The sequence below is a fragment of the Polypterus senegalus genome, chromosome 11 (genome assembly GCF_016835505.1).
Source record: "Polypterus senegalus isolate Bchr_013 chromosome 11, ASM1683550v1, whole genome shotgun sequence".
Taxonomy (NCBI): Eukaryota; Metazoa; Chordata; class Cladistia; order Polypteriformes; family Polypteridae; genus Polypterus; species Polypterus senegalus.
Genome location: NC_053164.1, coordinates 86,043,799 through 86,056,936, shown reverse-complemented (window position 1 = coordinate 86,056,936; position 13,138 = coordinate 86,043,799).

Sequence of the window (13,138 nt, the reverse complement as noted above, 5' to 3'; positions counted from 1 at the left end):
ATGTTTTGCAAATTGTCACTGAATGGGACTCTGAATTGTTGGACTTCAATTTTGTGATTAAAAACCAATGTGAGGTACCAGCATCAGCTGATAAGCCCCCAGCTGATCATGTAGCCGATGTAACTACGGTAACAATGACAAGAGGTACAAACCCGATTGCGATGCACTGCAACCACGACTGCCTGGCCAAGCCTGCCAGCCAGCCAACCAACCAGCTGCACATCCCTGATGAACTGGCAGCCACAATATGCAGCAACAGACATTTTATGTTGATTTTTGGGTGAACATGTAGCTTTGTGTGCTTTTCGGAAAACTGTGTTTTTTAAACAAAATATTCAGTTCTCAAAGAATTAATTAATTTGGTCTCTGTGCCATTTGTAACATTCATTTTCTTTAACTTTTTAATTATTTTGCATTAATGCAACACTATCTAGTGATCATTTGACCCATTCTGTTGTGTATATGATGTAATGATCTCTACATATAAATTTGGCAGCATCCACTCATGGAGTTATGGATAAAGAAAAACATCTTTGCATTTTCTGGTTAGCACATCTTTAGAGATCAAGTAAAAAGATTTGTGTCAAGTTTTTTGACTTTGGCTTCATTTTTAGGACTCTTCACTCGGTTCTTCCCTTAAAGTTGGCACTCAGTATTATTTTTGTCTCTCTTGCATGTATGACTATGCTTAGAGCTCTGTGCAGTTATCATAGATCTTCTGATCCTTTTTTTGCTCTCACAGTAACACGCATGTACTTTGTGTGTTTAAAACAATACCATTATACTGTATTGTTTACACAGCCTTGTCGTTGACTGAATTCTGTGTTAGTGTATGACTTTTGTTCTATGTATATAAAACACAGTTTTAAAAATTAATAACAAAATGAGTAAAACAATTAATGAAAATGAACTTTGTCATCCAGCTTGCTGATATGAAACATAATAAACATCCCATGTTGAATCACTTAAACGAATGATTGGTTCTACAGAAGAAAATAATGTTTGCTCCGGAAAATTAATGTAAATATCTTCAAAACAAACTAACTAAATTGAAAGTCCTACAAAGTCCATGCTTGATCTTCTTATTAACTAGGGGGATTCGCTTCACTCGCAAACCCCGGTTTTGGTTTAACTTTTATTTCAGAACTTCTGTAAAAACAATATTTGGAATCTTTCCTGTCCCAATATGCTAAATCTTTTAAATGAGGTCTGTGAGACTTGTGTTTAACACTAGAATTACCAGAGCCTACGAAAAAACTCGTAATTCCCTCCCACCTTAAATTGCTTCTTAAATCCCTTCACACCTCTCCGCCAGCGTCCTTTGTCCTCTAAATGTGCTGATAAAGAGAAGCTAGGAGCAGCCGGCTATTCCATCCCCCCACCAATTTAGAACGTGCACGAACTTCTCTCAGCTCATGCCTTGATTGAGTATCTGGGAGTGAAGTGGAGTTTTAGAGTGGAAATAATAGATCGTTATTTGGAACACACGCATTTCATGTCTGTTCCGTTTCTACAGTAATCTGTGTCAACACATTGTTAAAACAGAAACGTTTTTTATATTCTAGTAGTAGATGACAAAATGTAGGCATAAACTATATAATGTATGAAGCCTGAAGTCCAAATAACAAAGAAACATTTTCACAAAAGGTACAAATATAACACAATTGCACTTTTATTCAAAAATACAACTGCAGAAACAAAAAGCCGCCTTAACATGCAACATTGACAGCCATTTATTATAACTGCCTCTGTGGTGCAATAGAATCAGTTCTCGCCTTGGAATCAAAAGGTTGTGTGTTCGATCCTGCACCGCTCCATTTTGAGAAGTAAACTGCTCTTAGTCTTACTATTTTTGAGTAAAAGCATACATTTGATTTCAGTGTGTAACAGCCGGTGCAATTTATGATCCTTGTAAAGGTTAGCTTTTTTTTTTTTTTTAATTCACTTTTCATTCTCTCAGTCGCGTTCAGAATCAATCCATACAACCCCATCTGACAAGACTGTTTTCACTAAAGACGTGCTATAGCTCTGCAGTGTACCACGATGCATACTAACGCCTCCCAAAACCGGGTTCTGACACACAAACGCTGACGAAGCTGCCTTCTTCGTATCTCATCGTCACTTGATTTTCTTTTTATTCAGTTTTATTGAGTGTTCCTGCCAGTCCCCACATGTTGCTGTATGCAGTTTCTTTTGTACTCCAGGACATGCAGAGGAGAAAATGGTAAAGAGCAGTAACTTCGAGAGAGAAATGTTTGGAGACATTATCATTTAGAAAACGGAGATAAACTTTCTTTTTTGTCATTAAGTTTCATAAGCACTGTAATACAGGAAATGTCTTTTTCCACATCAGAGAGAATGGAGAGATTCTCTTTGAAACACTACTTTTTTCCCCATTGTTTTCTGTATTAGCTGCTGAAAAGAGGAATACTTAAAATCAGATTAAATATAGATTACATGCCACAGCTATATGATACAACCTGCTTTTACCAGACAAATTAAGAGTGCTGCATGAATGCTAGATTCTCACATTTAATTCTCATGAAGAAGCTGAGAAGAAATTAAAATAACTAATTCCTGCTATGTTTAAAATCTGAATAGGGTGTAAAGGTGAAATGCGTGGGTACAGAGAGCTAACATGGTGCAGTAGTCTTTGGCCATTAATCTGTCACAAGTGATTTGCAAGAGTCAGTGCTGCTAAAGCCCTGCATTAAGTAGTAAATACGTATCAATATACTGTAATTAATATGCTTTGCATTTGTTAAACAAGTGCTAAGGAAGTGTCCAGCGAATTAACAATTTTATCTACTTATGTTCTATTTGCTTTATATATTGCTTTGCCACTTACTGGCGCAGTATTATCATCAAATTGTTTTTGCTAATTTGTGTAATCCTGCTTTAACAATGGAAAATACAAAAAGAGAAATTGAATGTTTATGAGTGAAATGCTTTAAGTTTTAAGCAATACTCAATACTCTAATAATCATTCTTATGAAGGTAGGGTATTTTAGTGTTGTCCCCAGGTGCAGTCATAGAGGAAAACAAACAAAACATACTCATAAGCGTTTGTCTCTTCAGCGTGAATGTCAGGCAAATAAACAGAGAGTTGTGGCTTCTACCAGAGCTTCATCTGGTTAGTTAGTCTGGCCAGTAAATGACATCTCCTTCTGGACACTCTGGATTTTATAGCAGCTTGATTAGAAGGGGTGGAGTTAAGTGCTTTCAACAGGTGGCTTCTCAATGCTGAGGGGAAAGAAAGAGATGACAGCATTAGTGGCAGTGCACCCTCTCGTCTCGCCGGGTTATTACATTTAGTTTAACTCAAAGTACAATGTCATGCATTATGTGGATTACTTTGTATTTGCTTTTTAAAAATGTTGTTGTTTATTGTTTTTGCTTTGATATTAACATTTTTTCTCTTTTAACATTGTAAGTTTTTATCATTAGTATTATGTTTGTGGTTATTATTCCTGTATTACTACTGTTATAATTTTTTAATTTTCTTCTTCTTTACACAGCTTTACATAGTACTATATGGATATTGTCGCTGCATATTTTAATATTGGTAGAGCTCAACAATGGGAAATGTAGTATTTTGCTAATACAAATCTAGTTAGTGTTAGGGTCTGATATAGTATTCCTGCTGGAGACCCATTTAAATATTAATGATAAGTTTTGTTTGAAAAGAAACTGGATGAGCGAAGTGGTTTGTTTCACCTAATACAAGAAGAAAAGGGGGAAGGAATTCAGAAACACCATGGGCATCCCCCTTTGTAGTTGAGGAGATAATAGCAGACTGTGTAGTGTGCTATATCATGGTGGTGAGAAAACTAAACAAATGTGAAACATTTCTGTTTAATATAGTGTATATGCACCAAGATCAGAAAATAAAGAAACAAGATCAGAAAATAAAGAAATAATAATAATAATTAATTCTAATACAAGTTCTCATACACGGCAGCACGGTAGCGTAGTGGGTAGCACTGCTGCCTCGCAGTTAGGATACCCGGGTTCGCTTCCCAGGTCCTCCCTGCATGGAGTTTGCATGTTCTCCCTGTGTCTGCTTGGGTTTCCTCCGGGTTCTCTGGTTTCCTCCCACAGTCCAAAGACATGCAGGTTAGGTGCATCGGTGACTCTAAATTGTCCCTTGTGTGTGTGTGTGTGTGCCCTGCAGTGGGCTGGCGCCCTGCCTAGGATTTGTTTCCTGTCATGCGCCCTGTGTTGGCTGGGATTGGCTCCAGCGGACCCCCATGACCCTGTGTTAGGATATAATGGGTTGGATAATGAATGGATGGATGGATAATGAATGGATGGAAGTTCTCATACACTAACTATGGGAAAATGTTTTAATTGTGCATTAAACCCTTATTTAGGTAGGTCATAGCTGCATCTGCAACATCTTAAACGGCTTCAATAAACTCATACATTATTAAGGACTTTTATTAACGGTCCCATATACCATTCTCCTATATTCGATTTTTTAACAGTATACAGTAAAACAACTCTTCACAGATGGGCTTTTTTGTGGATAACAATTATAAATATGAAGCTGTCAATTTTTATCACTGCACTGTACTGACACAATTTTCATACTGTAAATTAAACACATACTTTTTAGAAGATGAAGGCTTCATTACATTCTTTCTTCTGAAATCAATATTTTCATAGAGACCAATAGAACTTCAGAATTATCTGTGGAAATACTTTAGGAAACATTTGAAGCATATCTGAAAGGATGAATTATTTCATATGTCTCTCATAAAAATAAATTGCAAACTAGAAAAACTTCAGATCTCATTACTGAGATATCTAAGACTGATAAAGGATATCCAAACTCACATAATAATATGCTGCACAATAAAGGTTGTCAGTACAAACAGAAGAGAGAGACTAAGAAAGAAAGAAAGAGAATAAAAGTGATATTCTTAACTGTACTGCACAAATTTGGACTTGGACAGAGCATTTGTGGTTGGATCAAGTTACTGTTCTCTAACCAAGGAGTCTTAATTCAAATAAACAATATAAATTCTGACTACTTTATACTAAAAAAGGGCCATATACTATTGCAAATGCTTTTTGTAAGGGCTATCAAACTGGTGACGATCTGTTTTTAGCAACAGCAAGAAATAAACTAAATAATAAGGGAGGGGGTGGAACAAAATTAATCCTTCTATATAGACCTGACAGTTCCCTTCAGTTCTTATCTAAACTCATAATTGCTTTCAATATGAAAATCCTTCAACACATTACAGTTCTGTTTATAAGTCAAACACTTTGTTAAAGGGGCCTGCCTAACTTTGCTAACTGTCCATTAACTGTTTTATGAAGAAAATACTAATAATATTTGTACACTCCTTTAATTGGAAACATATATCCCTTAGAGACTTCACATGTCATAATTTATCTTGTTACGTTTTGCATCGTATACATCTTGTTAGATTAAATTTATCCAAATATATCAGAGACTCAACCATAATTTTAAACGATGGCATCTAGCACCAGCATTGCTAAATTATATATTTTGGGTTTATCCTAAATTAAAGGACCATTTTTGAGAAAGATGTTTGAGATGTGTTAGTGAAAAATTTACAGTTATTCCTGAGCCTTTAATGTCAATCAGAAGCATTTCCATTGAAGTACCATAGGATGAAACTAGATTATGTTACCACCCACAACCAGTCTACAGGTATTTTGTAGATTTGGAAGAGGCAAAAGACAGCATCCCCCTGGGTGTACTGTGGGGGTGCTTTGACAGTAGGAGGTATCAGGCCTGCTGTTGTGAGCTATTTAATCCCTGTGAAATAGGAGTGAAAACTGGGTTTTCAACGCTAGCATTAAGTCAGACTTGTTCCCAGTGGGTGTAGAACTCTCCCAAGACTGCCCTTTTCTCTGATTCTATGTATAATGTTATGGGCAGTGCAGCCAAAGAATGTAAGGTGTTCATTTTGTTAACCTCGGGATCACATCTCTGCTTTTCTGCTGGCTTCATCTGACTGTTTGCAGCCAAGTATGTAGTTGGGATGAGGATCAGCACCTCCAAGTCTGAGGCCAAGGGTGGAGTGCCTTCTTTGAGCTGTGCATGGGGTGCTGCCCCATGTGAAGAAATTTAGGTATCTTGGAATCTTGTTAATAAGTGAGAGATGCAGAGAGTAGAAAATTGAAAAGAAGATCAGAGTAGCGTCAGTAGTTATGTGCATGTTGTACATTTCTGTTGTGGTGAAGAGAGAGATAAGCTCTTGATTTACTGGTCAATCTATGTTTCTACTCTATGAGGAGTGTGTAGTGACCAAAAGTACTAGATCATAGAAATTAATATCCTTTGCAGTCCTCTGGACTCAGCCTTAGAGATAGGGTGAGGAGCACAAACATTCAGGAGGGGCTTAAAGTAGAGTTTATGCTCATACAAATCGAAAGGAGTCAGATGAGGTTGTTCAGCTATCTAATTGGGAGAATTACTGGATTCCATTATCTGGAGGTATCTTGGGCATGTCCAACTTCAACAAGACCTCAGGGAAAGATTATATTTCTCAGTTGGCCTGTGAATAACTTGGTATTCCCAGAGGTCTTTTCAGAATTTGGCAAGAATTGAATCATGATATTCTAAAGTATGTCTGGTAGACTATAATTTAAACAGCTGTCCAAACTGGGTACATCTGGAGTCTTTCTTTTAAAAATTGCATTGATTGTTCTTTTGATTGGAAAGTGTTTAATATATTGTATCGTGACTTTTACAGTATTTGGCTATACTCTACTCTTTTATTATTATGGATATATCTTGAAGGTCAGTACATCTTTAAAAGTCTACCAAAAACTGTATGTGTACTGTTACAGTAATATTTTCTATGACTTAATTGCCCACCCTTAAAGCAGTAGTTGAGTAGTTCTCAAATTCAATCCTGAAATGTTCACTGTAGCTGCTGGTTTACATCCCAACCAACAATTCCTTCAATTTTACTCCTGCCTAAACTAAACCTGCTGTTATTTCTTGGTCTTTATGTTTTACTGTCAGTCAAAAAATGATTGCAAAAGTAGATTTGCAAAATTTTTACCGGAATTTAGCAGACAATAATTAATGTATGATAAATGGGGACAATTTAGTGTTTTCCCATATTTGGTCTGCAAAGAAAACAGAGGAAGGTTTAGCGCACCCCACCACCCCCTGGGCTGTCATGGAATTACCTTCTTTCGGTCCACTCTGCTTTCTCCTATTCGCACGTGTGTGACGACACACAGTAAAACAAAGAAGTTTCAAACTGATTAATATAAAGGTCCATTAACATTGTTGTTGAGCTACAGTCACTATAGACTATAGAGGAGAGGAAAACAAAAACTCCAGTCTGCAGCATCCTTGGGGAGAATAGTACTCTTAAGGGCACCCCAGTCAATTGCAGAAGAGAAAATCAAAGACAAAGTCAGATACTGTCACTGTCCTGTAGATCAACTTGCCACATACACCCTCCCGTGCATTCTACAGTAAGTCTGTACTGTGCCATCCAATATGATAACATAATCTTTACATCCATTGATTACAAGTCTTCCAGTATCACAGATGTTTTTCCATTGCCAGGAAAACAGCATGGACATGGAACAGCGGCACCAAGTGCCCCAACAGGACACCAGGAATAGAAACAGAATAGAGGAGATTTAATTCCATCCCTCAATTATTGCAGTAATTATGTTTTTTTGACAAATGGCTAACAAACAGATACAATGCACAGCTTACCTGCATCTCTGATTGGGGAATGCTAAACTAAAATAGTAAGTATTCAGCCTGGATTTAAAAGCTGAGACTGAATGAGCCTCTTTTATTTTAGCATGCAAATGATTTCATAGCTTTGGGGCATATATTTGGTTTATCTGGGGAATCTTTAATAGGCCAACATCTTGAGATCTTAATGTTCATTGTGGTTGGTACGTAATGATTAGATCAGATAGGTAAGCAGAGCCTTGGCCATTTTAAAGCTTTAAATGTAAGAAGGATTATTTTGAAAACAGCCCTAAACTTAACTGGAAGCCAGTGTAATGACATCAGAATAGAAGTTATACTGTATGATCGTGCTTTCTAGTTCAAGTAATGATTCTTGCAGCAGCATAACCTAGAGTTGTTTGAATAGTCTGAGAGTAATGTGTTGTGGTAGTCAGTCCTATAAGAAATAAATTCATAAAATATGGAGTATCCGCCATACATTTTCCATACTTTTTAAGCCGAACCCCCACACACACATATTTTAAACAGTGATGTAAAGTGTGTTTTAAAGAAAAATCAGGTATCAAATATAATGTTTAAGTTGTGTGCTGATATATAAAAATCAACATTTATACATACTGAATTAAAAATTGACAGAATAATGCTGCCCCTCAAGTAAAATGTTAATATATTGTAATCTCATACTTTCTAACCTAGCCACAGGGGATGCACAAACCAGTGTGTTTCTTCGTGCCAGTCCCAAGCCTGGATAAATGGGGAGGGTTTTGGCAGGAAGGGCATCCGGTGTAAAATTTTGCCAAATCAATATGAGGACAACAATGAAAATTTCCATACCGGATCTGTCGAGCCCTGGGTTAACAATGACCGCCACCAGTACTGTTAGCCAATAGGGTGCTGGCGGAAATTTGGCTACTGTTGGCCGAAGAAGAAGAAGGAGAAGAAGAGAGGGGAGACGTGCCTGGAGGCAGGAGGAGAGGAGGAAAGTAAAGGGAGTGGAACTGAAGGTAGGAAATTTAAATGTTGGCAGTATGACTGGTAAGGGGAGAGAGTTAGCAGATATAATGGACAGAAGGAAGGTTGATATATTGTGCGTGCAAGAGACTAAATGGATGGGAAGTAAGGCCAGGTGGATTGGAGGTGGATTCAAATTGTTCTATTATGGTGTGGATGGGAGGAGAAATGGGGTAGGAGTTATTCTGAAGGAACAGTATGTCAAGAGTGTTTTGGAGGTGAAAAGAGTGTCAGACAGAGTAATGATTATGAAACTGGAAATTGGAGGTGTGATGATAAATGTTGTTAGTGCATATGCACCGCAACTTGGGTGTGCAATGGGTGAGAAAGAAGATTTTTGAAGTGAGTTGGATGAAGTGATGAACAGTGTACCGAAGAGACAGAAAGTGGTGATTGGAGCAGATTTTAATGGACATTTTGGTGAAGGGAACAAAGGAGATGAGGAGGTGATGGGTAGATATGGTGTCAAGAAGAGAAATGAAGAAGGTCATAGGATAGTGGATTTTGCCAAAAGGATGGACATGGCTGTGGTAAAAGCAAATTTTAAGAAGAGGGAGGAACATAGGGTTATGTACAAGAGTGGAGGAAGTTGCACACAGGTAGATTACATCCTATGCAGAAGAGTTGGTCTGAAGGAGATTGAAGACTGCAAAGTGGTGGCAGGGGAAAGTGCAGTTAAGCAGTATAGAATGGTGGTCTGTAAGATGAAGTTCGGGATCAAGAAGAGGAAGAGAGTGAAGGCAGAGCTAAGGATCAAATGGTGGAAGTTGAAAAAGAAAGAATGCAAGGTTGAGTTTAGGGAGGAGGTGAGACAGGCACTGGGTGGCAGTGAAGAGTTACCAGACAGATGGGAAACTACAGCAGATGTATTAAGGTTGACAGCAAGAAGGGTGCTTGGTGTGACATCTGGAAACAGGAAGGAGGAAAAGGAAACCTGCTGGTGGAATGAGGAAATACAGTACAGTATACGGAGGAAGAGAATGGCAAAGAAGAAGTGGGATAGTCAGAGAGATGCAGAAAGTAGACAAGAGTAGAAGGAGAAGAGAGAGGTGGCGAAGGCTAAAGAAAAGGCATATGATGAGTTGTATGAGAGGTTGGACAATAAGGAGAGAGAAAAGGACCTGTACCGATTGGCTAGACAGAGGGACAGAGCTGGGAAAGATGTGCAGCAGGTTAGGGTAATAAAGGATAAAGATGAAAACGTACTCAGAAGCGAGGAGAGTGTGTTGAGCAGATGGATAGAGTACTTTGAGAGGCTGATGAATGAAGAGAACGAGAGAGAAGAGGTTGGATGATGTGGAGATAATAAATCAGGAAGTGCAACAGATTAGCAAGGAGGAAGTAAGGACAGCTATGAAGAGGATGAAAAATGGAAAAGCCGTTGGTCCAGATGGTCCATATCTATGGAAGCATGGCGGTGTCTAGGAGAGATGGCAGTGGAGTTTTTAACCAGATTGTTTAATGGAATCTTGAAAAGTGAAAGGATGCCTGAGGAGTGGAGAAGAAGTGTACTGGTGCCGATATCTATGCTAATAAAAGGAAAATCCCTCACTGACTGACTGACTGACCGACTCACTCACTCACTCACTCATCACTAATTCTCCAACTTCCCGTGTAGGTAGAAGGCTGAAATTTGGCAGGCTCATTCCTTACAGCTTACTTACAAAAGTTGGGCAGGTTTCATTCGAAATTCTACGTGTAATGGTCATAACTGGTACCTATTTTCGTCCATATACTGTAATAGCCTACACCTTGATAGCCGTGGGAGGCGGAGTTGCTTCTCGCATCATCACGCCTCCCACGTAATTCAGTGCCTGCCCATATAAAGTAAATATTCACGGGTCAAGGACTGTGCTTAGCATATTCATAAGTAAAAATATCTGAATCACAAACTGATGTTAATTATATTTTGTCCATGAATACTTATTAAATAATTCCAAATAGTCTGTCCGTTTCCTTTCATAGCTTTTCCAATGGTTGTGCTGCTTCCAGGCATGTATTTTCATATTAAAGCATTTAACCAATCAGCCATCATTTGTTGCAAGTCAGAGAGGCCTTCACAATCCGTTGTGCAGGCACTCTAACACAGAATAAATGTCGATTAACCTGTTGCTTCAACCAATCAGATTTTGAGTTGGTGTCAGTAGGGCCCTCTAGCAGGCGTACGGCAACGTCACCATATCCAGACCCATTGATTGGATAGAAGCCAATGTGAGGAATTCTACGAGGCCACTGAATGCACCACAAGCGCAAGATCCTCGCGCGCACTACAGCCAACTCCAAGGCAGGATTTTAGACAATATTATTTGCCAGACACAGACCAGATTTCAAGACCACGAAAACCTGATGTTTGTCATACTCCTTGAGCCCCAGAAGTTTCGGGAATACAAGAAAAATTTCACACATGCAGCCTTCTCCAGTTTAACACAAGAGCCACGGAGCGGTTTTTGATCTGTCTCTGCTAAAAACAGAACTGACTGTAATGTATGCCATGGATGATTTTGCAGGAAAATCTCCCACTGATCTCTTTGACTTCCTTCATCAGAAAAATTTGAATGAGAGCATGGGCCAGCTGTTCACATTGGTATATTTGGCGGTGACCATTCCCGTGTACACTGCTTCTGTCGAGCGGACATTTTCAGCCCTAAAGCAAATTAAATCTTATGCCAGAAATACGACAGGGCAGGTTCGACTTTCAGCATTAGCTTCGATGCCGATAGAAAGGGACTTTTTGATGGAACTGAAGCGCACGGATAATCCGTACGACAGAGTAATTGAACTGTTTTGTTTACAAATAATCAAAATTTTTGGTGAGTAAAATGTTGTGATTTTCCTAAATAATATTGCAAGTTTCTGAGTTATTATTGATGTTTTTTATGTGTGTCGCGGCTGTGGCTGCAGTAGAAAGGAAATGTTCACCCCTGGTTTGTCTATTCAATAAAGGCATTTATTGTGGCTACAGGAGTTATCATATATATATATATACAGTAATCCCTCCTCGATCGCGGGGGTTGCGTTCCAGACCCCCGCGATAGGTGAAAATCCGCGAAGTAGAAGCCATATGTTTCTATGGTTATTTTTATATATTTTAAGCCCTTATAAACTCTCCCACACTGTTTATAAATATTTCCCGCAGAGTTATACAGCATAATCCCTTTGTATTCTCTTAGATATTAGGTAAGATTCATTGAAATTATGTATATAAACACACTGTTTATATACAGTAAAACCTAAATATTATTTTAAAGATATTGAGTGTCTCCGATATCACATGTTACAGCCATTACGATAGACATGCCACCAGCAATAAATATGTACAATGCAACAAAAATAGTATACAGTAAATGTGTGTGTACAGTGACACTAAACGTACGTACATGTACTAAGTACTGTAAGTAGAAAATTAATTATGGTTACTCACCAACAATGACACGATGACTTGTCCGATAACAATGAGTTTTATTTTACTGCACAACAAAGGAGAGCATTACAGCCCTTAAAGGAGCCACTTCAGGCGATTGTGTAGCACTGCCGTTGTTCTTCTTCTGGCAGTCTTCAATCCAAATCCCTAAAGCAGATTCCATCCAGACTACTGCCTTATTACATCCACTTACAACTTGTTTTGCACCCTGGTTAAAAGGACACTGCGGCCGTAGATCTTATATTCCTTTCCTACTTTTTAAATAAAAAGAATCGTAGCCTTCAACAAATCCAAAACGTTTACCTTTTCGCAATCGTTAACATCTTCCGTTTGCGCTTGGGCACGGCCCCTGAAGCAGTAGCAGATCGTTTTGGAGCCATAATGAAGGGCTTGACTATGCACAAAGATAAACACAAAAGAGCACAACTCTTTACACAGCGAAACATGTTGATGCTGAATGAGCGAGACAAGACTTCCTGGTTAACACTGCATTCAGCAAGCAGGAACTTAACTGCATGCTCTGATTGGTTAGCTTCTCAGTCAGGAGGACTTAACTGCGTGCTCTGATTGGTTAGCTTCTCAGTCATCCGCCAATAGCGTCCATTGTATGAAATCAACTGGGCAAACCAACTGAGGAAGCATGTACAGGAAGTAAAAAGACACATTGTCCGCAGAACCCGCGAAGCAGCGAAAAATCCGCGTTATATATTTAGTTATACTTTCATATAAAATCCGCGATAGAGCGAAACCGCGAAAGTCAAAGCGCGATATAGCGAGGTATTACTATATATATATATATATATATACCCCAATCTACATACTGTCAAATAAACAAACCACATGCCATGGCGCAACACAAGAGGGTTTGCCTCTAGCGCTGACATCCAAGGTTCGATTCCCGAGAGGGGGTGCAGTGAGCGTATATGCCTGATGAGCCCAAATTTAGGGTGAAACACGTGCCACGTACTTTTTGCATTATTTGACAGTAAAACTATTTA